General features: G+C 37.8%; 1 protein-coding gene and 1 long non-coding RNA gene across 5 annotated transcripts in view; one reads left to right on the top strand and one right to left on the bottom strand.

Annotated features, from left to right (window-relative positions):
* STARD13 (StAR related lipid transfer domain containing 13) overlaps positions 1-25618 on the bottom strand; it is a 505433-nt gene that overhangs the window by 393262 nt on the left and 86553 nt on the right. For 2 of the 4 annotated variants that reach the window (XM_069601575.1, XM_069601577.1), the window contains exon 1: positions 9156-9309. The exons of the other annotated variants lie outside the window; for them this stretch is intronic. The gene's annotated coding sequence lies outside the window, so the exon portion shown is untranslated. Of the gene's footprint in view, positions 1-9155; positions 9310-25618 lie in introns of those variants that run through there. 4 annotated transcript variants of the gene reach the window in all.
* LOC138446565 (uncharacterized) overlaps positions 9272-25618 on the top strand; it is a 38404-nt gene continuing 22057 nt past the window's right edge. Inside the window, exons 1-2 of the long non-coding RNA XR_011259394.1 lie at positions 9272-9708; positions 15945-16045. This is a non-coding gene — a long non-coding RNA (uncharacterized lncRNA). The remainder of the gene's footprint in view (positions 9709-15944; positions 16046-25618) is intronic.

The raw sequence follows: 25618 nt of genomic DNA, 5'->3' as shown, positions 1-25618 counted from the left end.
ACCCATTTTTTGTGATCGTGTACAATGTTATGTAGGAGAAAAAGAAAATGGGGATCTTCCCGACCCAGGGATCAAACCTACATCTCTGTTTCCGGCTGCAGCAGGCAGATTCTTTACCACTGTGCCACCTGGGAAGCCCAATATTTTTTTTCTAATATATTTCCTTTACACACAGAATTCACTGCTGAAACACTGCTAAAAATGGTTATAGAACGTTTACATGCTCTTTGGATATATTTCCTTTTCAGTCTAGTCACTAAGTACCTACTACAAGCACCATGAGGGTAGGATTTGGATCTGTTTTAACATTACTTTATAAAAACAATCTTGCTTCATTATTCTATAAGCTATGGCCTTCTGTTATGCAAACTATTCATTACATGTGAAACATTAACCCCAAAGACAGTAGGGAAAACCAAAATAAACTGTTTTCTCAATGAAAGAAGACATCATCCCTTTCTCATTTAGTAACTTTTTCAAATTCTGCACAGAATATAAGGAAAAGCAAAAATCAGTTTCCATTATTGTATATAAATCTGAATATGAGTAGACAAAAGTTTTTTAACAAGTAAAAAAAAAATAACTGGAAAATTTAGCTCCAAGTATTCCTTTAAATGTTGATACTGGTGACTTAAAAGCAATATAGGATAGATGATCAAGTATTTAATCATGATAAAATTTAAATATTGATGATTTAAGAGAAGTTTAGGAAGCAAAATTTATTTTTGAACTGTAACAATTCCACACTAATACATCTATGTAAAAATAATTTGCATTTTAAGTTTTATCAGGGAAAATTTTAGGCAATAAATTAAGGATATAATTTTTTGCAAAATTTAAAATTAAAGCTTCAAGACGTAGATAAACTGAGAGCAAATATCAATTATTTTGATTTTTAAAATAATTCACTTATATGGTAAAAGGATATGACAAAGGTGTTCAAAGTGTGTGTGTTTGGGAAGTAGTTCTTAGAATATATCATGTTGTTTTGTACTAATGTCAACTTTACCTTGACTATATAAAGCTTATTTTTTTTCTTACCACAAAAACTGAAGTAAATACATTCCATCCCTCAACCCTCAATATGACTATTTGTGCTTTGGGGATAAAGGAAATTTTGAATCCTTATTTATGACTTATTATTTCTCTACAATAACCCCATTCAGGGAAATGAAGGGCAGATTTGTTTTACTGATCCCATCTAAGCACATTATAAAAGGCGAGATGATAGCCAGAAAATCTATACTTAAATTACTGGAATGTAACAGGACTGAGAAATCCCTTACGGAACACAGAGAGATCAGATCTGACACTCTAGCGTGACCTAATTAGGATCTGGAATAAGAGTATTTAGTGATTTTTAAGACATTAATAGAGCAGGGTTATGGGAAAGCTAGTCTAGATTTGGCATGTCATTTTCTGTGTGCGTGTAAGTGAACTAAATATATGACCTTTCCAAAGGAAATACAAATAAGTTTACTGATTATAGAATAGATACAATTGAAAACAAAGGAAACCACAGTGATACAAAGGGCTTCCCTGGTTGCAGAGGTTAAAGCATCTGCCTGCAATATGAGAGAACTGGGTTCTATCCCTGGGTTGGGAAGATCCCCTGGAGAAGGAAATGGCAACCCACTCCAGTATTCTTGCCTGGAGAATCCCATGGACGGAGGAGCTTGGTGTGCTACAGTCCACGGGTCGCAAAGAGCCGGACACGACTGAGCGACTTCACTTCACTTCAGTTCACAGTGATACAATAACTGCAAATTCAAACATGGAAAACAAAACGGTGCAGTATGACAGAAATGGTCAATAAGATGATGAAATTGTATTGTCATTACTTCTTTGCACATTTTTAAAGTAATTAAATTATAAAATTTAATCTGTGTGACTAATTTGGATGATTTTATGATCATAACTATGAAAATTTTAAAAAATCTGTTCCAAGCTACATTTGTTTATTCTACTATTAGGAAAATGAAAGCAAACCACTAAATAATAAAGCAAATCAGCCTCAGAAAACAGAATATTCAATTTTGAAAGATATTTTATCATGGGAGAATCTCCTACTGGATATGAGGATGTTATGAAATTACTCAGTCTATTCTTACTGTACAGCCATTATGCTCCCTGGTAGGACAGGAATTAGGTACACATTAGGGATGGGTATGAGCAGACATGATAAATATTGAAGACAAGGCTCTGTATTCAAGCAGTTTACAACTGTCTGACAAGGCTCTCTACTCATGGAGCTTACAACTTCCCTCATAGTTCAGTTCTTAAAGAATCTGCTGCAGTGCACGAGACCTGGGTTCAATTCCTGGATCAGGAAGATCCCCTGGAGAAGGAAATGGCAACCCACTCCAGTATTCTTGCCTGGAGAATTCCGCAGACAGAGAAGCCTGGCAGGCTATAAGTCCATGGGTTGCAAGAGTTGGGCACGACTTAGCAACTAAATCACTACCACCACCACAACTGTCTGAACTAGAATGATTTAAAGAGCAGAGTTAAAAGGGAAAAGCTGGAAGATAGTTCTTTTAGTGAACATCCAACTACAAAACAAACTAGTTTTCCTCTTTAAAGTAAGTCCTCCACCAGCATGCTGAACAGAACTTCCCTCCATTGTTTGATAACAGCCTATTCTCTAATCTCTGGATGAATCAAGCTCATTATTAGTACACTAGAGCAGAATTCAGGTTCTATTTTATGACACTGCTTCAGTTCAGTTCAGTTCAGTCGCTCAGTCGTGGTCCGAATCTTTGCAACCCCATGAACTGCACCACGCCAGGCCTCCCTGTCCATCACCAACTCCTGGAGTCCACACAAACCCATGTCCATTGTGTCAATGATGCCATCCAGCCATCTCATCCTCTGTAGTCCCCTTCTCCTCCTGCCCTCAATCTTTCCCAACATCAGGGTCTTTTCAAATGAGTCAGCTCTTCCCATGAGGTGGCCAAAGTATTGGAGTTTCAGCTTCAACATTAGTCCCTCCAATGAGCATCCAGGACTGATCTCCTTTAGGATGGACTGGTTGGATCTCCTTGCAGTCCAAGGGACTCTCAAGAGTCTTCTCCAACACCACACTTAAAAAGCATCAATTCTTCGGCACTCAGCTTTCTTTAGAGTCCAACTCTCACTGACTACTGGAAAAACCATAGCCTTGACTAGATGGACCTTTGTTGGCAAAGTAATGTCTCTGCTTTTTAATATTCTGTCTAGGTTGGTCATAACTTTCCTTCCAAGGAGTAAGCGTCTTTTAATTTCTTGGCTGCAATCACCATCTGCAGCGATTTTGGAGCCCAGAAAAACAAAGTCAGCCACTGTTTCCACTGTTTCCCCATCTATTTGCCATGAAGTGATGGGACTGGATGCCATGATCTTAGTTCTCTGAATGTTGAGCTTTAAGCCAACTTTTTCACTCTCCTCTTTCACTTTCATCAAGAGGCTCTTTAGTTCTTCTTCACTTTCTGCCAAAAGGGTGGTGTCATCTGCATATCTGAGGTTATTGATATTTCTCCTGGCAATCAGTACGCTGGTCTATTGGTTTGTTAGTAACATAAGTCCCTTGGAAGTCACTCATGTTAGAGCTTCTTTAAACCAAATTTTACTCTAGATTATTCTAATAAGTTTCATTCTAGGTAACATATACTATTTCAGGATTTGTTAAATAGCAGCAAGAGAATGAAACAATAAACTCTTACATTTGAACACTAAGTAAAAGTAAAACCGTTTCGAATGAATAGTTCTGTCTTTCAATAAAATGGAAAAGCTATATCTACACTGCTGGGAGGAAAGATATTCCACTATTTTTGCATCCCAGTGTACTGGTGCAGTGCTCAGTATTTAACAGAGTTTCAATCAATGTTTATTGAATAAAATAAACTATGTGATGAGCAAAAATCTGCAATATTATGGATTCTTAAACATGGCTGCCACACGAGGAAGTTATGGCTTACCACTTCCCCTTGAAGTTAAAATTATCTTTCTCCAGAAAAAATTGTATAGGTAATAATAGAACCTATCATGTATAGGACATTACAAGCAGTATGTTTTTTTTTAGCCCATCTTTTTTTTGACCCTGGAAAGCAGACATCTTTCAAATTAGGGAAATTGAAGCTTAGAAAACTTAACTTGCTCAATTTCATCCATGGAAGAAGTGGTAGGATCTGGGTTAAAGTCTGGTCATTCTGGCCTTTCTATAGCACAAACTGGGGGGCAATGTATACGATTACTACTTGAAATTACAGTAAGAAGTCAAATCCATTCTCTGTTGGGGAGCATATATATATTACTGCTTCTGTTGCTGCCAAGTCGCTTCAGTCGTGTTTGACTCTGTGCGACCCCATAGACGGCAGCCCACCAGGCTCCACGGTCCCTGGGATTCTCCAGGCAAGAACACTGGAGTGGGTTGCCATTTCCTTCTTCAATGCATGAAAGTGAAAACTGAAGTGAAGTCGCTCAGTCGTGTCCAACCCTCAGCGACCCCATGGACTGCAGCCTGCCAGGCTCCACCGTTCATGGGATTTTCCAGGCAAGAGTACTGGAGTGGGGTGCCATTGCCTTCTCCAATATATATTACTAATTAGCTATAAAAAATAACAGGACGCACTTCTTCCTGCCTGACTGTAACATGTATTTGTATTGTGAAAGCACCAATGGAGAGAGACTGAATTTACAGCTATAGCACAGTAACACTGGTTTGGGTAGAAGTAGAACCATCATCAGAGAAGGAAATGGCAACCCACTCCAGTACTCTTGCCTGGAAAATCCCATGGACAGAGGAGCCTGGTAGGCTGCAGTCCATGGAGTTGCTAAGGGTCGGACACGACTGAGTGACTTCACTTTCATGCACTGGAGAAGGAAATGGCAACCCACTCCAGTGTTCTTGCCTGGAGAATCCCAGGGACCGTGGAGCCTGGTGGGCTGCCGTCTATGGGGTCGCACAGAGTCAGACACGACTGAAGCGACTTAGCAACAGCAGCAGCAGCAGAACCATCATAGTTCCTCACTGGAAGGAGGCCAGGGCAGAATACAGAGTCAGGCAAACCCTAAAGAGAGTTAAGAGTATTCCTTAGGAAGCCATCTGTGGCTAGAGAATATTACTTCTAGGAGGCCCTAGAGACACCTCCAGAAGCAAGAAAGCAAGCCATTGGTGTGTCTTCTGGGTTGTTTCTGATGTGTGGGGACAAGAAGTGGTGACAATGGTACAGAAAAAAAGAGTACTACCTTTATTAGCATCATTGAGATTCTCAGAATAAAGACATTTATTTCTGCTAGTAATAGACTTTTAAAAACAGTAGTCTCACCCCTATAAACTGTGAACTAGAAAAGCTGGGTAAAATATAAAAAATATCTTTTTGATAGCATCTTGAAAGGACAAGATCCTAAGGAGAAGGTGCAGAGAAGTCTGCCTATGTTCAACTCTGCTTTTCCCCTTGACTCATTTGCTAATTTGAAAGTTGTTCCAGAGGCTGAGAAATCACTCAGAAAGAGTGATTTAGAAGCAGGCAGCTTAGAAAAATGGAAGTCAAGAGCTTTCACGAGTCCCATACTTCTGAGAAAATATAAATTGGACTTTGGAGGCAACTAGGAAGGAAGAGCCTTTAAAAACACCTCAGGCTTTCAGTTGGGACAGAAAAAAGGCCACCCTACGAGTAAGAATGAATCTGAAATAGGCTAGACCTAACAGACTGAAAGCCATTTAAGCTAAGGTGTTTTGCTCTGAGCCTAGTTTCCTAACAGAAGCAAAAGTAAAATCTTCTCTGGAAGTAAAAAAAAAAAAACATGACTCAGAGCCTAATATTTTTCACAAACAAGACAGCATTTCATTAAGAATTTCTGGGCATACTAGGAAACAAAAATAAGAAAAGGGAATAGAAATAAGATCCATAGATGACCAAAATGTTGAAGCTATTAGGCCCATGTCAGAAGTTCACTAGAGAACAATAAACTACAAATAAGAATCAAATACAAATTCTGAAGTTGAAAACTATGACTCAATAAACTAAAAATGCAATTTAAAGTACATTTATAATAAATTAAACATTTTAAATTTGTTTATAATGAAAGACATGAGATACTTAAGAATAAATTTAACAATATATGTGCAAGACTTCTATGCTGAAAATTACAAACATCAAAATAAATAAATGGAGAGATATGACATAATCATAGACAGCAAAATTCAGTATTTTTAAAATGTCAATCCTTCCCAAACTGATCAATAGATTCACCAGAATTCCAACCAAAATCCCAATAGACTTTATAGACATTGAAACACCAATTGTAAAATTTATATTAAAATGCAAAAAACACACAAAAACTTGGAATGGCCAAAACAATAATGAAAAAAAAAAGTTGGGTAAGTTGGCACATGGATACATCATGCTTATCAAGGGAACTGAACAGACTCAGAAAATTAGTTGATTTTTGACCAAGGTGCAAAGGTGATATCCAGTAGAGGAAAGGAGAATCTTTTCAACAAACGCTGTTGGAATAACTGGATTCTTATTTTTTTTAAATAAAGGTATCACCCCCTATTGTTATATTAATACCATATAGAAAAATTAACCTTCAGTGCATTCTAGGCCTAAATGTAATGTACTGTGAATATTAAAAGGAAAGTAAGAGGGCTTTATTTACATCTTTATGCTAGGGAACTTTAGTATTTGGATGATACGTATAAATTCTTAGAAAAATACAAGCTACAATAACTTTTCTTCAAAATGTTATTAAGAAAATGAAAGACAGGTTACAAACTGGAATAAAAATATTCACAACACACATTTTGACCAAAAAAAAAAGTATACAGGGGAGGAGAAAGGAGAGGTATTATCCAAAGGGTACAAAGTTTGCTAAACACAATCATTAAGTCTTAGAACTGTATTGTACATAAAGTCCCTACAGTTAAGAATGCTGTATTAAAATTTGCTAAGAGGGCAGAGCTTATGCTAAGTGTTCTTATCACTTAATAATAAAAATTGAAAGCAGGACGAAATTTTTAGAGGTGATGGGTCTAATTATGACATACATTGTGGATATATACTTAACTCCAAACTTATTAAGTTCTATACATATACATGTATACATATAGGTGTTTACATAAACATGTACAGCTTTGTTTGCCAATCATATCTCAACAAAGAAAAAAATATATGTACGTAGTATACAAATAACTCCCACAACTTAATTACAAGGAAACAAACTCAATTTTTTAAATGGGCAAAGTTTTTTAACATACTTCACAAAAATAAAATAGCACTATATATCCATTCAAATGGCTAAAACTAAAAACAATCTCAACTGTTGCCACGTGACTGAAAGACTCATCATTCTGTGAAACTAAAGGAAAGATAAAGAGGCAGGTGCAAGTAGACTAGATGGTGGGAAGATGAGAGAATTCTTGGCAAGGCTCACAACTCTTTTTCCAATAAGGATGAGGCAAAGTCACTGGTTGAGGAGAAAGTTAGTGATTCCAAAGGTGTAGAGAAAGAAAGAGACACTTCGTTTAAAGCGAGCAAAATAACTACAGAAAAGAGTAGGAGAGACCATTTGGATGAGGTCACATTAGTCCACCCAATTGTTAAGCTGCCTGGGTTTAAGTACAGGCAAGAAAAGATAAATGCGTGAATTCATTTATGATCTGGGTTTTGCCAGGAAAGCAGAAGTCAGGGACAAAGAGTTGAGGGTATTTGCAGGGAACTGGCTTTAATGCCACTATTTGTGGCATACATATAGCCAGAATTAATAATTCTTTACTATGAAGCACTATGCTAGTGTAAGTTACTAGTATAATGGTGGCAAAACTAAGTATCGTCTCAATTTAAGGTTGGTTATATACGAGACACAGGGAAGACTGGAATGCACCAAAAGTTAAAATAAGCAGCTAAATGCATTATTTCCAAAACTGAACCATATAATGAACTTACTCCTTATTCTACGCATTCCATTTGAGGTCTAAAATCTATTTTTCCTGTCTTCCTAATCAGGCTTTCCACATCTATTTGCTTTAGCTCTGACCTTTTCATGGTCTTTATCTAATTTAATCTAAAGGAAGGCTAATGTTTACATATTAGTGTTTCCATTACTTCCCACTCCATCTTGCGTCCTTCTCACACTATTGGTGATGAGTCTTCAATGATCCTCTAGTATTGTCCACCTTTTGGAAAAAAATTTTTTTTGGCTTTTCACATAAATAAAGTATCAAGGTACTCCTCAACCCACAACTGCTCTCTTTACAACACCTACAACCAAAACCATGAAAAGGTTTTATCCAAAAATCGTAAAATGGCTACTGCAGGCTATCTTTCTTGTATTCCCCAGTCTGTTTCTCTCAGTATAACTGCTGAAAAGTTTCTACTGCTCTGGCTTGCACAAGTACTTAGTTTTTATGTAGGCAGCAGACTGGGAAGAATTCTGAAATACAAAGTTAAAAGTGTTTACCAAAGCTGAAGAAATTCCTTGGAAGAACTGAGTACCTGCATCTGACACTTTCAGAAGAGTCTAAAATTAAAATTGGGTGGGTACAGTTTCACAGATTTTATTTTTGCCACCTTCTTGGTTGTTTCCATGTTGCCTCACAAAACAAAGGCAGTGAACTCTCACGAGTTTACCACTGTCCGTCTATTAAGTGGTTTGCCTCTGACTCGTAATAATGGAAAAGGGACATGCTGTTCCTTTCAAAGACAGCACGGACAGCCTTACTTTAGCTAAAATTTGATAAGACCAAGACCACACCATAAAACACAGAATATAAAGTGTTTTTGACAGGGAAAAATAAAGCTAATTAACTCCTTAAATTCTTAAGCACTGCTAAAAGACCAAAAGACATGCTTCCTTACATAATAAGCGCTTTTATGTTCCTCACGAATAGTGTATTTGCCTGCGTTCCTTTTTCTTAGTGACACCCCTACCGCCTCAGGACTGGTGCTTAAAGACACAGTGGGTGGGTCAAGCCGGTTTAGGAAGACATTTAGAAGGAAAGGCTGGGCCCATCCCAGCATTGGGACCGCGCCCAGCAAGCATTTGGCTTACATAATACTCAAGAGGAAAATACAGCTCGAGCATACTATTAATTTTCCACAAAGATTTCCAGAAACCTGACTCAGAGCCAGAAACTCAAACCCTGTGAGCGGGAAGAAAAAAAAAACACCTACTACGCCACCATTTCCGCCTTGCCGGGCCAGCAAACGTGCAAATATGGAGAAAGACGTACGCGCTGCGCATACGTCCTCACAATGCGCAAGCGCACGGCGAGGCCCCGCCTCACGCTCCCGCCGAGGCGCGCGCACCAGAAATCAGCCCCCCACTAGCGCCGCCCGGGGCTTCCGCCCCGAGGCCTGACGGTCGCCGTTCGGTTCCGGTTCTAACCCCGCCCTCACGCGGTAACCATCCAAAGTCTTAATATCCGGGACCAGAGGCTGGCGCCAGCGCCGACTTCCGGCGACGGGCGCAGAGGAAAGAATCTGGTGACGCTTCTTCCCTTCTGCTGTGCCGCCCAGGCTCCGGCTCTTGGTGCGGCAGCGCCATCTGGTGCTGAGTCTCTCGCTGCCCGCAGAGGGGGCGCGCGCCTTTCTCCCGGAATCTTCCAGAGAAAATGTGGCCTGGGCTTTCGTCACTCGCCCTCGGAAAGGGAGAGAGACCCGAGCTTTCGCCCTGCCGAGTTCTCACGCAGGAGGTACTTGTAGGACTTCGCACCGGAAGCTTCTTGTACGTGTGAGCTATAAATACCCAAGATGGAGAGGAAGCTGAGTTCTTTCTCTAGTTTTAAGTCCAGAAAAACAAAACAAAACGTTTTTTTGTTTCCTCATGACTTGTTCCTGAATACCTCTCAGGCATTTTTCTCAGTTATCAATTCATTAGTTCCAAGAGACAAGAGGCCATTATTTCTCTCTTGGGTGGGAAGATGGCACAGACCTTGTGGCTTAGAATGCTCTGTGCTATAAAAGCTTTTGTTTCCTTTAGCTTATTAAAGCTGTGTTGTAAAAACATGCAGCATGTGTCTGGAGCCCCTGAGGAAGTGGGGACTTTGCTATAAAAACAGGCTAAAGAGATTTCAGAAAGGTAGTCTCAGGAACACCCATGGTGTATGTAGGTTTGTTTGCGTGGCGTGTTTCTAGAGATTAACAGAGAGAAACCTCATTTCTCCCAAGGCAGCAAAATCAACGTAAATTCTCCCTGGATGTTGCTTGGAAACCTCGATTTTCCTGGAAAGGTGTAGTCCTGATGATATATATGTAGCTAATTTTGGGTGGTTATTACTTCCTTATTGGAATGGTGTGGTAACCGAGTATGGGAGTACTAGTGAAAGCTAGTGAAGTAAGTTTCCTGTAGACTCCAGCTCCCACTGACTAGACTGCTCCACTGGGCGTTTCTCCTACTCGTGGTTCTCAAACTCGTTAGATGTCCACTCATTAGATGTCCCTGGAAGGCTTATTAAACCAGATGGGCCTTAACCCTAAAGGTTTTAACTGAGAACGTCAGGGAGTAGAATTCTATTGGGTTGTCGCAATGTTCCTTCCAGTTTTCCCTTAAGATGTTAAGGAAAACCCTGAATGAATTTTTTTGCCAATCTAATATAATTATAGTTCTGATAAATTATCTGGTGATGCTTAATACAGGTCCTTGGTACTAGGATCACATCTGCAATAATTTGGAGTTCAGAGTTACTTTGTCAGCACGTGCAGTCATGCTCTTATGGTTGGATGCTAATGATAGAAACAGGAGAAATCCATTGTTGAAAAGTAATGAACTAAGCACTAGATCCAGAAAATTGTACATAAATGAATATTCACAGTTAAAGCCGCTGCTGCACATAAATGTGTTCTGTAAATTATAGTGTGATAGAGGGTGCTGTGATACCAGGTATACTAAATATTTCAATGAGTTTTGGTGGAATTTCTGCCCTTCCCATTAGCTATTAAAAGTCAGTAAATAAGAAATGACTAGAATTAAGGATAAAGTTGCTATGCCCTACCTAACTTTCTCATTTTGCTTTTTGGTAGACACCAGGCTTTTCCAAAGTCCTTTAGCATCTTGCCAGATTCTGTTTTTTTTTTCTAAATCCTCTGCCAACCCTATTCCACCCATATTGTGCTGTTTATTCAATACAAATATACACACTGTTTTCATTTCTAAACATGGTCATCTCATTTGTGAAAATGGCTTACTTAATCTTGTTTGCAGGCTTTTTCTCTTCAGTTAATTCTGTCAAATCGTGACTATGTCACTGCATTTACTTTCAGTGAAAAAAGTGTGCTGTGCACTATGAGTTTTATCCTTGCACATAATTGAAATACAAATATTTTTGGAGAGGTTTTATGTTCATAGCTGAAATCATTTCTAAAACTTTTAAAAAGTTTAGAATGTTTGCTCTGATTAACTGACCTTAATGATGAAAAATAACTGATACACCCTTGATTTGAAAATTAATATTAATTAAATGTCAATGATTAAAGATCTTTAATATTGACTAAAGATCAATGAGGACTTCCCTGGTGGCTCAGGAAAGATGGTAAAGGATCTGCCTGCAATGCCAGAGACCCAGGTTGGATCCCTGAATTGGAAAGATCTCCTGTAGAAGGGAATGACAACCCACTCAAGTATTCTTGCCTGAAGAATCCTGTGAATAGAGGAGCCTGGCCAGTTACTGTCCATGGGGTCTCAAAGAGTGGGGCAGGTCTGAGCCACTAATGCTTTCACTTGAAAAAATCAGTGAAGACAACTGAAATGCTACTTTGGCAATAATTCAGTAAAGTTTTTATGAGTCAAAAGCGATTTTAATAATGGCCTTGAAGTAAATAAAGGAATGAATTCATTGTGAGCACACTGCATAGAAAACTTCTTGATACAACATAGTTTCCTGAAAAAGGACTAAGGCTATTGCTGTGGAGTAGACTGATGAGGAGAAGGAAATGGCAACCCACTCCAGTATTCTTGCCTGGAAAATTCCATGAACAGAGGAGGCTATTCTAATACCAAGAATTAAACAAGACTTGTTTAATATACATTGTACTATACAACTGTTAGTCTATCTTCAGTTACACAAAAAGTAAATGATGACCCTTAGGGTTGTAAAAACATAGTTAAAATGATAGCTAACTCAAATAAATTTTCCAAAGCAGAACCAACATTTTCATACAATGAAATAGCCAGTAAATCTCAAAATGTGGATCCCGGCATGACTTCAGGATCACTTGGGAATTTATTAGAAATATAAATTCTAGAGCCAAACCTCGACCCTAATGAATCAGAAACTGAGGGGAGAGCCCAAGTTTTAAAATGTAAAAATCAGTGTTTTTTCCCTAAGTTCTTCAAGCTAGTCTGATAGGTGTCAAAATCTGAGAACCACAGAATTAGATAAGATATTGAAAGTTTTTTTTTTTTTTAAGATATTGAAAGTTTAAACAATTCAAGCCTCTTGGAATTAAGAAATAACCATAGTGTCTAAAAGGAAACAAAGACTACAGAAACAGATTTCTCTGAATGAATACTGTGAAACTCCTCTGTGTGAAGAAGATACTGTGCTAGATGCTTGAGGATTATTAGTGAACACAGCGGTAGAAATACAGCTCTCACTGAGTTTTCATTTTAATGGAATTAATGCTGCTCTAAAAATATTCTGGCTAGATTTTTTCTTTTATTCTGTGAGCAAGACTTTTGTTAAATAATTTAGAAAATGGAAAAGGAGAAATCAAAAGGAAGACTACTGTAAAGATAAAAGCAATAATAGTAAAAGTGTTAGAAAATGGGGAGGAAAAGGTAAAGAAACCACAAAATAGTAAATGTGGAACATCCCATAAAGATTAGAAGTGATGGAGGAGTTATAACATGTAGAAAACATGTTAAATGTGTACATATAATATATCACTATCAGATTTGAAAATCATGATGTGGATGATTTCTAGGAAAATAAAAAACTACTTAAAAATCTAGTGGTATTCTACTATTAACATAAAAATGTTTTCCAAAGTTATCCGGGTAATTACTTCCCCCAGCAAAGGATCCAGTTCTAGGTAGTACTGGTGAAATGTTTTATCCTTAAGAGAAATAAGTAAAACCACATATAGAACATAAAGAAAATATAGAAAGCTACCCATTTCATCTTTTTTACTTTAAAAAAATTTTAATTGAAAGAGAATTGCTTTGCAGAATTTTTTTTTCTGTCAATCATCAACATGAATCAGCCATAGCAGATTATACATATGTCCCCTTCCTCTTGAACCTCCCTCCCATCTCCCTCCCCATCCCATCTCCCATTTCATTTTACTAAGCAAATAAAATCAGCCTACTAAATCCTTGGGAAAAAAGCATGAAAATTATATACCCACTCTCACTTATGATTATGCATATATATAATGTATTAGCACATAGATTTAGTAGTGTATTAAAAGAATAATTTACCGTGGCCTGAAAGGGTCTGTTCTTTGACTATAAGTATGACAGTTTGTGTTACTTTTCACAAATATTCATTCTCCGTTCCCCACACTGTTGAAGGAGTTTATCTCTATACCTCATTGATGCTGTGCTTGACCATGTGACTTGCTTTGGCCAGTGGAATCTGAATGGTTGTCAGATTTGCCATTTTCAAGCACAAGCATTAAGAACAGTTGCATGATTCACTCAGTCTCTCTGTATTACCCCCTCTGCTATGATTACTGTCGCTCCTTCAGCCTGGACGCAGGGAGAAAACAGTGGAGTCAACCTGCAGGCTGTAACAGAGCTTGCAATCCACTGCCTTAACATAACATGTGGTTTGGTTTTTTATTTTTGGTTACTGCAGCAGAAACTAATAAAGATGCTTCAGTATCAAGGAATGTATTGGTATCACATTGTATCAATAGGTAAAATAAGAAAATCCTGTATAATTTTATTCATTGTGTTTACAAAAGTCATTTGGGAAAATTCTGTACTTAATTCTTAAATATTTTCCCAAAAGCATAACTTAGAAGGCTAATTCCTTCGTATGTTAGGATGTCTATCTCAAACCAACACCCATTTTAACCTTATTTAAAAGTAAAATACTGTTATTCCCTTTAAAAGTAGGATACATAGGGAATTCTGTTCTCACCAATTTTACATTGAAATGTCCTGCAAATTCAAGAGAATGTAATAGGAATGTAGTGGGTGAGAGAAAGTATTATTAACAGATGATATGCTAGTTTAACTTGGAAGTTGAAATGACTTACTGAAGATGGTTAATGATGCCCTTTGGGAGAACACGCCCTTGCTGTTATTTATTAAGTGACTCTGGGCAAAACTGATCCTCTCCTTACTTCACTATCTTCACTTAAAAACTTGAGAGAAAGATATTAGGTCTTAATATCAGAATTCGGGTAAAGGGTTTTGTTGACTGTGATACTCCATCTTTAGTTAATATTAGGTTCATTTTTATAGTCTGTCTTATTTCTGAAGACCCGCATTTGGAGATAACCATGTTTCTTCCTCAGAAATGTGCATGACACAACTGTGGCTGTGAAACTTTCCCAGACACAGGCTTCTTGTGAAGGAAGAACCATCAAAAGTAATAACAAATGAAGGTTAATGCTGTCATATTTGCAGTTAAGACTGGCATTCTGCACAATATAATGGACTTTCAGTATGTATGATTTCTGATAGAGAAATTCATAAAGAAATGGACGTTGTAAAATCAAGATGATTCCTTCTTGTTCTTGTGGAATAATAGTGGTTAGGTATTGGTAAAAGATGCTATCAATGTTTATTCATCCCCTTCCTGCCTCCCTTATCTTTTTCTTTCTGTACTTTTATTTCTCACTTATTTGTTCCCATTATGGAAATTTCTTATAAAAATAATTTTAAATATTCTGGGTTTATGGGTCTATCAACTTCCACATGCTTACATTGTATTCCTTGGTAATGAGTCAGATATTTAGAGTCCTACTTCTTGAAGTAGACATTTGGTGATTGATCATGTGAAAAGAGAAACAGACTTATCAAAGCAACACCCAGCTAGATGAAATCATCCTGCCTCTCATTCAGGTCTGTAGGGCACCACTGAGTTTATAAGTTAACATGAGATAAGATATCTTGTGTAAAGAAATCCTAATGTTGCTCCTTTAGCCATAGATATCAGTGTATAAATTAGGATACTATGTTGCTCTTTTAGAACTTTAAATAAACTGAACTTGATACTTTAAAATTCAGACTTGACTTTAGGCATTTTACTGACTTGTGATTATTTCCAAGAAATGATTATTTCCAAGTAGCATAGTAATTCTCTACAAATCTAGGGGAAAAAATCTACTTTTGAAATTTCACATAATATTCCTCAAAAATGTTTTGAGACCTGTAGCCATTAGTTTTATGATGAGCTTATTTAGGGAAATGATTTCTTGCTTTTTTGAAGCTTATGAATTCAAATTCTTCATAAGATTTACTATTTTATTATTTGATATACTTTCTTCAGCATGGTCATTGTCTCATTCATCTTTGTAATCCTAGTACTGGCCCTGTGTCTGCTATATACTAGGTGCTTTGGAAATATTTTTTTGAACTGCTATTATGTTCTTTATTGGAAACTCAAAATGGGATGCTTTGGGAAGTTTCTTTATACTGTTATGTCTTATTTCCCCAAAAGAGCACCTACATTTTTCAGCTAAAAGAAATCTCATTTAAGCACAAAACATGACATTCAGATATACCTTAGCTTTGGCAGGATTTGAGTACAATTGGAATACAGTAAAACTAGAGAATAGAGGAGTTAAGGTACTTCATGTACCTTATCATGTAATTGGTGTTATGAACTAAATGTGTTCCCCCTGAAATCATATGTTGAAGCACTAACACCCATTGTGAGTGTTAGGTGGTGAGGCCTTCGGGAGGTAATTAGGTTTAGATGAGGTCATGATGGTGGAGCCCCCATAATGGGATTTGTGCACGTAAAAGAATATGAAGAGACACCAGAGCCTCTTCTCTCTGCCATATAGGGACACAGGAAGAAGACAACCTTCTGTGAACATGGAAGAGAGCCCTCACCAAGAACCAAACCTGCTGGTGCCTTGATCTTGGACTTCCAGCCTCCAGAACTGTGAGAAATTCATGTCTATTGTTTAAACCACCCAGTCTGTGGTATTTTATTCTATAAGCCTGAGTTATATGTGGGTATTATTTTCATGTTCTGGGAGCTTGATATAAACTATTAATAAGACAGTCACTGACATTGTAGGTAATATCCTGAGTTCAGTTCAGTTCAGTCGCTCAGCCGTGTCCGACTCTTTGCGACGCCATGAATGACAGCACGCCAGGCGTCCCTGTCCATCACCAACTCCTGGAGTTCACTCAGACTCACGTCCATCGAGTCAGTGATGCCATCCAGCCATCTCATCCTCCGTCGTCCCCTTCTCCTCCTGCCCCCAATCCCTCCCAGCATCAAAGTCTTTTCCAGTGAGTCAACTCTTCCCATGAGGTGGCCAAAGTACTGGAGTTTCAGCTTTAGCATCATTCCCTTCAAAGAAATCCCAGGGCTGATCTCCTTCACAATAGACTGGTTGGATCTCCTTGCAGTCCAACAGACTCTCAAGAGTCTTCTCCAACACCACAGTTCAAAAGCAACAATTCTTGGGTGCTCAGCCTTCTTCACAGTCTAACTCTCACATCCATACATGACCCTTGGAAAAACCATAGCCTTGACTAGATGGACCTTTGTTGGCAAAGTAATGTCTCTGCTTTTGAATATGCTATCTAGGTTGGTCATAACTTTTCTTCCAAGGAGTAAGCGTCTTTTAATTTCTTGGCTGCAATCACCATCTGCCGTGATTTTGGAGCCCCCCAAAATAAAGTCTGACACTGTTTCCACTGTTTCCCCATCTATTTCCCATGAAGTGATGGGACCAGATGCCATGATCTTCATTTTCTGAATGTTGAGCTTTAAGCCAACGTGTATATATTTATTTACCTGTCTACTCAACTGCATCATAGTGTAACATTTTTGAAAGTATTTTATATATAAATATTTTCTCTGACAGAACGTTACCTTGGTTTACAAACTTAAATTCAAATTTATCTTTAAAAATGTCGAAACAGTCTCTTTATAGACTGTTTCAAAGCATAATACCTTAGGGAAACAGAGGAAATTATTTTAAAGGGAAAAGGATTAGCCTTCAAAAGAAGAAAGGCCTAGGTTGGTTTGTTTTTTTCCACGGAATCTACTTGACTGAAAAAAATGGGAAATGCCACCTGAAAATGTGGGAGAACTGAACATAATAAATCTTGGGAATATTGGACCACAAGAAAGGGGTCCTTTCAAGGCATCATAAAAATTGTTGCCAGGTGAAACTGAACAGATCTTGGCAACAACAACCCAGAGAGAACCAACCCCTTTAGAGAGTATGTAAGTAAAGAATTATTTTGTATACACAAGCTATCCACCATTTAAAAATTCTTAAAACCCCTGATTACTCATTAAATATTAATATATGTATTTCAGAATTGGTAATATTATCAGGTAAGTTTTAGCTTTATATTTTTATGCTTTGGTTGGAATGAAAAGATTTAGGAATACCAAATCAGAGTCCTTCAAATAAAGCTCCACACAGTTTAAAGCCATCTTGTGTTTGGTTTGAGGTCTTTCCGTCTCTTTTGCAGTCTGTTGATAATAGTTCCACAGGCTTGCATTCTTTGTACGGATGGCATATTATTCTCAGTGCCTTCAGTGCAGGCATCAATAAGCTTTAGAAAAGTGTTATTTCTCTCCAAGGCCGCTGTTGATGCCACTGCATTAAAAAATGCTTAAGAATCTTGTCTTTCTGTTACCTTCTTACCTCCTTAACCTTTTTTACTTTCTTCTTTGCTATAGAAATTCATAGGTTTGTAAAGTTATTAATCCAAGTAAACTTGGGAGGATTTATTGGAGGGGAGGTCTGGATTCCTGACAGATAGATGTTAGCTTTGAACAAAGACTAAATCCTGAATGTTGTTAATTTAGATTAAAAAAGAAAAAATGATCTATAGAATTTAGAGTTCAAAGTGAAAGTGAAAGTCACTCAGTCCTGTCCGACTCTTTGTGACCCCGTGGACTATACAGTCCATGGAATTCTCCAGGTCAGAATACTGGAGTGGGTAGCCTATCCCTTCTCCAGGGGATCTTCCCAACCCAGGGATCAAACCCAGGTCTCCCACATTGCAGGAGGATTCTTTACGAGATGAGCCACAAAAGCCTTCACAATAAACCGGAACATTTTTTTTGACACACTGATAAAAAATTATTTACTGAGTTCTTTCGTTTGTTCTACAAGTATTTGCTCCCAAATCGAAGGTGTTTTCTTTTGAAACTGTGTAGGTAGTCCTTGTGATTACTGCCAGAAATATTCTTTTTTTGTTATTTTTAAATTTCAATTCTTAGAAATGCCTCTTTTCCTCCATTACATTTTTTCTATTTTTAAAATGTCTTTGTGAATGACTTTAGATGTGTATTACAAATTGGACTTCAGAGGTCTGGGCTGGCGTACCTGAATGAAAGTCCTGACTGCTTCTTCCAGTGTATCAAGTTTAGTTAATAGCCATGAAAACTTCAGACTGCTCTTCATTTTAAATTTTCCTAAATGAGTTGCTTTTCAGCGGTACTAGCTAATCCCTTGCAATCCAAAGTCATCAAAAAAATCATAAGATAATGCTTTTTGTATAATACAGAAATAATTTACAGCATTAGTCAAACAGTTTCAAAGGTGTCATTATTCCATAATTACCCCACCCCGGGGCCATTATTGTACTACATAATGTGACTAATGCTCTGTCATTTTTTTCTGCAGAAACCACAGCCGCAAATTGAAGAGTAACACATTCTGGCCTTTGGTTTTCTCAGTCAGCCTGAAAAAATTGGTTGTCTTTTTCAACTTTAGCAGCTTAATATCTCACTTTAGGTTTTTTTTTTTTTTTTAGTTCATAAATATGTGATGATAACAGTGGAGATAACATTTCCACTGCTATCTGAGGGTAATAGAAGAGTTATATTCCTAAATGCTGTTTGGTTCCAAACCTCATTTCTTTGTTACCTTTTAGCTATGAGATCTAGGGCCAGTGTAAAGTTTGGGATTAATGTACGTTAGTGGTGATTTTTTTAAGAACTCTGTCCAAATTTAGAAATTCAAATCTTCACATTTATTTTAGCTGTTTCCTATGGGCTTGTTTTTTTTTTTTTTTTAAACTGAGAAAGTAATGTCATCAGTAATTTTCTTAATAACCATGCCCCCAGGTGACTCACACCTTTGTTTATTCTTCAGTGTGGCTACATATACCTTTTAGCATATATGGCCTTATTATTCTCTTTCCCTAGAATAACCTTTTTCTAGTCCCATGTGTTCATTGTCAACACTTAAGTACAGGTCAGATGGCACTTCCTCCATGATACCTTTCTAGATTCTCCACAAAAAAACAGTAAATCTCTTTTTTCTTCTGAAATCATATGGTATAAACTTTTAACTTCTCGTGCTTAATAATTAGGAAAAGTACACCTAATTAATAAAATGTACACCTTTAATTCTCCAGAGTTCAGGGATCCTGTCTTACTCATTCTGGAGTCCTAAGCTATCACTATATATTTGTTAAAATAAATGAACTATGTATATAGCAAAACAATGTTAATTTCATGGGTAAAAGGATAAATTTAGCTCAGTTGACTCATTAAAAAAATGAAATCGTGTTTTGCAAATATACTGTGATTAAAAATATCAATAATTATAAGTAAAATTGTATACATTTTAGAGGATTTCCTAGCATGATAGTTGGAAGTTGAGAAGACAAAAACAACCAAGGAAATCCTTGTAAACCAAGAATCACATTGAGCATAAGTGTTGCAGGAGCTGTTAAAAATGAACAAGGTAAAATACTGCTAAGGTTTTTTTTTCCCCACTTTTTTTTTTAACAGCTTTGTTGCTTTTGGTCAAGTTAAAGATTTTTAAAAGGTATATTTTGATGAAATAAGTAACCTATTTGGTGACGTTAAATAAAGGGCTACACCAGTAAAATTTAAATAAAGTGAATTACCCATGCATTCTGGAACCTTTGCATACCACTGTGATCTATGACCTGAGCCGCCTAACCTGGGAATGGAGAGCACATGAGACCATCAATTGCCTATAGGCACCTGCAGATTCTCACTCAACCCAAGATCTGCCTCAAAAACAGATCAAAGCATTATGTAATTGATAGACATCATTATTGGCAACTCACAGCCATCGATTTAATTCAAGACACCCTAGCTGTTCCCTTCTCTTTCCTTCTCTAATAATAACCTTCCTAGTTATTCATCCTTCAAGACCCAAATCAATGCCATTTCTTGGGAAGGCTTTGCCTTGTGCAATAAATTACTTTCTCCTTTGAGCTGTTAAAGCACTTGTCCCTATATCTATTATAGAATGCACCACAATTCTTACACCTCCTCATGAACTGCCTAGATAGAGACTAAGTACAAGAGATTATAGTACAGGTTAAGCCACTAGCACAGTTTCTGTCATTTCTGAAGACCTGTATAAGAAAAGATTTTCCCCTTTCAGTATAATCATACCACTTCATTTTATGATCAACATTCTATCCTTTGTTTTAAGGCTGCTCTCACTTTCATTTCTGTGGAACCTGCAAAGGAGAGCTGTGGAAGCTCACATTATCAAGGGCATCCAAAATTCCATCCATCCACAGTCTATTTCTCATCTTCTGTACCTTATAGCAGGCCTGCAATCTCTTAACATATTATATAGGTTCTAGCGTGTTCACTAAATAATTTTGTATTTTGTTTTCAGTTTTCAGCGTCTTCTCAGTTGTATAATTTGATGGTTTAGTAATTTCTTATTCTTCTACATCTGAAGTAAGCCATTGAGTGCCCTTCCAGTATTCCCACAGTGCATTTCTTGTGCTTTACTGCACTCATCAGCTTTCACAAACTATTTAAGCTTCACTTGGTCATCATTTAAAGATTTATTGCTGAAGCAGAATGCTTACACCCTGCCTGCTACCTACAACAACCACTAATATTTTTTGCTCCAAGAAATAAATACAAAGACTTAACTTTTAAATAAAACTCCTTAACAAGTATTCTGGTAAGAATAATAAACACAAAATAAGATTGAAAATGGATAAATTGTAACTGGAGAGCACAGTGAAAAATGAGGACATCTTTGTGGAAACCACTATTAGTGACCCAGGGAAGATCACATGCAGTGTAAATAATAAACAGTGTAGCAAAATACTATACAAAAAAGATGTTCATGACTCAGATCACCACGATGGTGTGATCACTCACGTAGAGCCACACATCCTGGAATGCAAAGTCAAGTGGGCCTTAGGAAGCATCACTATGAACAAAGCTAGTGGAGGTGATGGAACTCCAGTTGAGCTATTTCAAATCCAAAAGGATGATGCTGTGAAAGTGCTGCATGCAATATGCCAGCAAATTTGGAAAACTCAGCAGTGGCCACAGGACTGGAAAAGGTCAGTTTTCATTCCAATCCCAAAGAAAGGCAATGCCAAAGAATGCTCAAACTGTTCCACAGTTGCACTTATCTCGCACACTAGTAAAGTAATGCTCAAAATTCTCCAAACCAGGCTTCAATAGTACATGAACTGTGAACTTCCAGATGTTCAAACTGGATTTAGAAAAGGCAGAAGAATCAGAGATCAAATTTCCAGTATGTGCTGGATCATCAAAAAAGCAAGAGTTCCAGAAAAACATCTGCTTTATTGACTATGCCAAAGCCTTTGATTGTGTGGATCACAACAAACTGTGGAAAAATCCTCAAGAGATGGGAATACCAGACCACCTTACCTGCCTCCTGAGAAATCAGGAGGTTAAGAAGGAATAGTTAGAACTGGACATGGAACAAGAGACTGGTTCCAAATCAGGAAAGGAGTACATCAAGGCTGTATATTGTCACCTGCTTATTTAACTTCTGTGTGGAGTACATCATGAGAAACACTGGGCTGGATGAAGCACAAGCTGGAATCAAGATTGCTGGGAGAAATATCAATAACCTCAGATATGCAGATGACACTATCCTCATGGCAGAAAGTAAAGAAACTAAAGAGCCTCTTGATGAAAGTGAAAGAGGAGAGTGAAAAAATTGGCTTAAAACTCAGCATTCAGAAAACTAAGATCATGGCATCTGGTCCCATCACTTCATGGAACATAGATGGGGAAACAATGGAAACAATGAGAGGCTTTATTTTGGGGGGCTCCAAAATCACTGCAGATGGTGACTGCTGCCATGAAATTAAAAGATGTTTGCTCCTTGGAAGAAAAGTTATGACCAACTTAGACAGCATATTAAAAAGTTGCATATTAAATGTTACTTTGTGCCAACAAAGGTCCATCTAGTCAAAGCTATGGTTTTTCCAGTAGTCATGAATGGATGTGAGAATTGGACTATAAAGAAAGCTGAGCTCCAAAGAACTGATGCTTTTGAACTGTGGTGTTGGAGAAGACTCTTGAGAGTCCCTTGGACTGCAAGGAGATCCAACCAGTCCATTCTAACGGAGATCAGTCCTGGGCATTCTTTGGAAGGACTGATGCTAAAGCTGAAACTCCAATACTTTGGCCACCTCATGGGAAGACCCTGATGCTGGGAAAGATTGAAGGTGGGAGGAGAAGGGAACAACAGAGGATGAGATGGTTGGATGATATCACCAACTCAATAGACGTGAGTTTGAGCAAGCTCTGGGAGTTGGTGATGGATAGGAAAGCCTGATGTGATGCAGTCCATGGGATCACAAAGAGTCGGACACGACTGAGCGACTGAACTGAACTGTGGCAAAATATAACTTAAGTGACAGTAGGTAAAACTTCACGAGGTGAAATCAGCCAGAGACTATAAATCAACAGGAGAATGAAAGCTTGGTAATACTTAAACAATATGGGATTTCATAGAAATAGTGGTCAAAAGGGAAAATGACCAAGCTATAATTGATAAAATTTAATATGGACAAATCCAGGAATCAGATCTTCATTTAATTTATATAGAAAAGTGATAGCAATAGATCATTTCAGAAAAATTGAAATGAAAAAAGACAAAAGTGAAAATGGCTCAATTGCATTGTGTAGAGAATTGATCTGTTGGCTAAATTAGCTTAATAAATTTGCTCTGGCATATTTTTTCATCAAAATCAGCACACTTCTGACTGAAATATTTGTACTTACACAGGGTTGAAACATCCCCAGTGTCAGAATAGCTGGGTCAAATGCTCTGTGCACACTTCATGCTGGGAGTCCCTCTTCTCTTGAAATTACTGATGTTTCACTTAGAAGTCTGTGTATAGGGCCATGCATCACTAACTGGTAATAAAATATTAAAATATGTTTATGAGCTTGCATTTCTTTAGGAAATGAGATTATTTTTAAAGATACTGTTTTTAGGAATTTTCTGATTTGCCCATCACTTAAATGAATATTTGAGATATTTTAAAGCATAAGGTGTTAGGGAGAAAATGCTTGGGAAACTAAACCGACTTTGTTGAACAGACATTATTAACTTAGCGGCGTTATTTCTGAGTAGTTGTTCCCAGTCTCTTTGCAGTATGGAATCTTTTATCATGATGTGTGTTTTTATGGGGACTCCTGCCATCTTGCTTTCATACTTACAGTAAATCATTATAAAGACAAAGAGAGGAATCTTAGGCTTGCAGAGAGGGTAGTAAATGGGTATGAAAAACCGAGGATGAACTTTAGAAATGCCAGTGTTGAGTGAGGGCCTGATTTGGTAGCAGTGATAGGGAAACTACCATGTAGCTCACTGGGGGGGCCATATGACTTGTAAGGTTTGTAAGGTGATTAGCACACTTCTGGGACAATTATTTGTAATAAGACTCTGGAAAAACCTTTGAAGCTTTTCTTAAATATTTCCTAGGGATAGCAAGCATTTAATGGAAATAGTATATACCAGAGATTAGTTATCAACTAATTTCACTTGTTATTCAGTCTAGTTTTGGTTTGGTGTCCCCTGTTTGAACAGGGTTGCTATCCAGAAGCAGGCACTAAATGATTGAGTAAGAATTAGTTTCTTGGGTTGTTGAATATATCAGAAAGTCCCAGCATATGAATGGGGAGATTAAAGAGTGAATACACTAAATCTGTCAGTTCCCTTGCTTAGTTGTGTCCAACTCTTTGTGACCCCATAGACTGCAGCATGCCAGGATTCCCCGTCCATCACCAACTCCTGAAGCTTGCTCAAACTCATGTCCATCAAGTCAGTGATGGCATCCAACCATCTCATCCTCTGTCATCCCCTTCTGTTTCGTATATTTGTAAGGCCTGTGGCTCAGATCATGAACCCCTTATTGCCAAATTCAGACTGAAATTGAAGAAAGTAGGGAAAACCACTAGACCATTCAGGTATGACCTGAATCAAATCCCTTATGATTATACAGTAGAAGAGAGAAATAGATTTAAGGGACTAGATCTGATAGATAGAGTGCCTGATGAACTATGGACGGAGGTTCGTGACATTGTACAGGAGACAGGGATCAAGACCATCCCCATGGAAAAGAAATGCAAAAAAGCAAAATGGCTGTCTGAGGAGGCCTTACAAATAGCTGTGAAAAGAGAAGCAAAAGCAAAGGAGAAAAGGAAAGATATAAGCATCTGAATGCAGAGTTCCAAAGAATAGCAAGAAGAGATAAGAAAGCCTTCCTCAGCGATCAGTGCAAAGAAATAGAGGAAAACAACAGAATGGGAAAGACTAGAGATCTCTTCAAGAAAATTAGAGATACCAAGGGAACATTTCATGCAAAGATGGGCTCGATAAAGGACAGAAATGCTATGGACCTAACAGAAGCAGAGAATATTAAGAAGAGGTGGCAAGAATACACAGAACTGTACAAAAAAGATCTCCACGACCAAGATAATCCCGATGGTGTGATCACTAATCTAGAGCCAGACATCCTGGAATGTGAAGTCAAATGGGCCTTAGAAAACATCACTACTGGAGCCAATTATACAGAGTGAAGTAAGCCAGAAAGAAAAACACCAATACAGTATACTAACACATATATATGGAATTTAGGAAGATGACAATGACGACCCTGTATGCAAGACAGGAAAAAAGACACAGATGTGTATAACGGACTTTTGGACTCAGAGGGAGAGGGAGAGGGAGAGGGTGGGATGATTTGGGAGAATGGCATTCTAACATGTATACTATCATGTAAGAACTGAATCGCCAGTCTATGTCTGACGCAGGATACAGCATGCTTGGGGCTGGTGCATGGGGATGACCTAGAGAGATGTTATGGGGAGGGAGGTGGGAGGGGGGTTCATGTTTGGGAATGCATGTAAGAATTAAAGATTTTAAAATTTAAAAAATAAAAAACTAAAAAAAAAAAAAACACTACGAACAAAGCTAGTGGAGGTGATGGAATTCCAGTTGAGCTCTTTCAAATCCTGAAAGATGATGCTGTGAAAGTGCTGCACTCAATATGCCAGCAAATTTGGAAAACTCAGCAGTGGCCACAGGACTGGAAAAGGTCAGTTTTCATTCCAATCCCAAACAAAGGCAGTGCCAAAGAATGCTCAAACTACTGCACAATTGCACTCATCTCACATGCTAGTAAAGTAATGCTCAAAATTCTCCAAGCCAGGCTTCAGCAATACGTGAACCGTGAACTTCCAGATATTCAAGCT

The sequence above is a fragment of the Ovis canadensis genome, chromosome 10 (genome assembly GCF_042477335.2).
Source record: "Ovis canadensis isolate MfBH-ARS-UI-01 breed Bighorn chromosome 10, ARS-UI_OviCan_v2, whole genome shotgun sequence".
NCBI lineage: Eukaryota > Metazoa > Chordata > Mammalia > Artiodactyla > Bovidae > Ovis > Ovis canadensis.
This window is presented reverse-complemented; position numbering and strand designations above follow the sequence as displayed.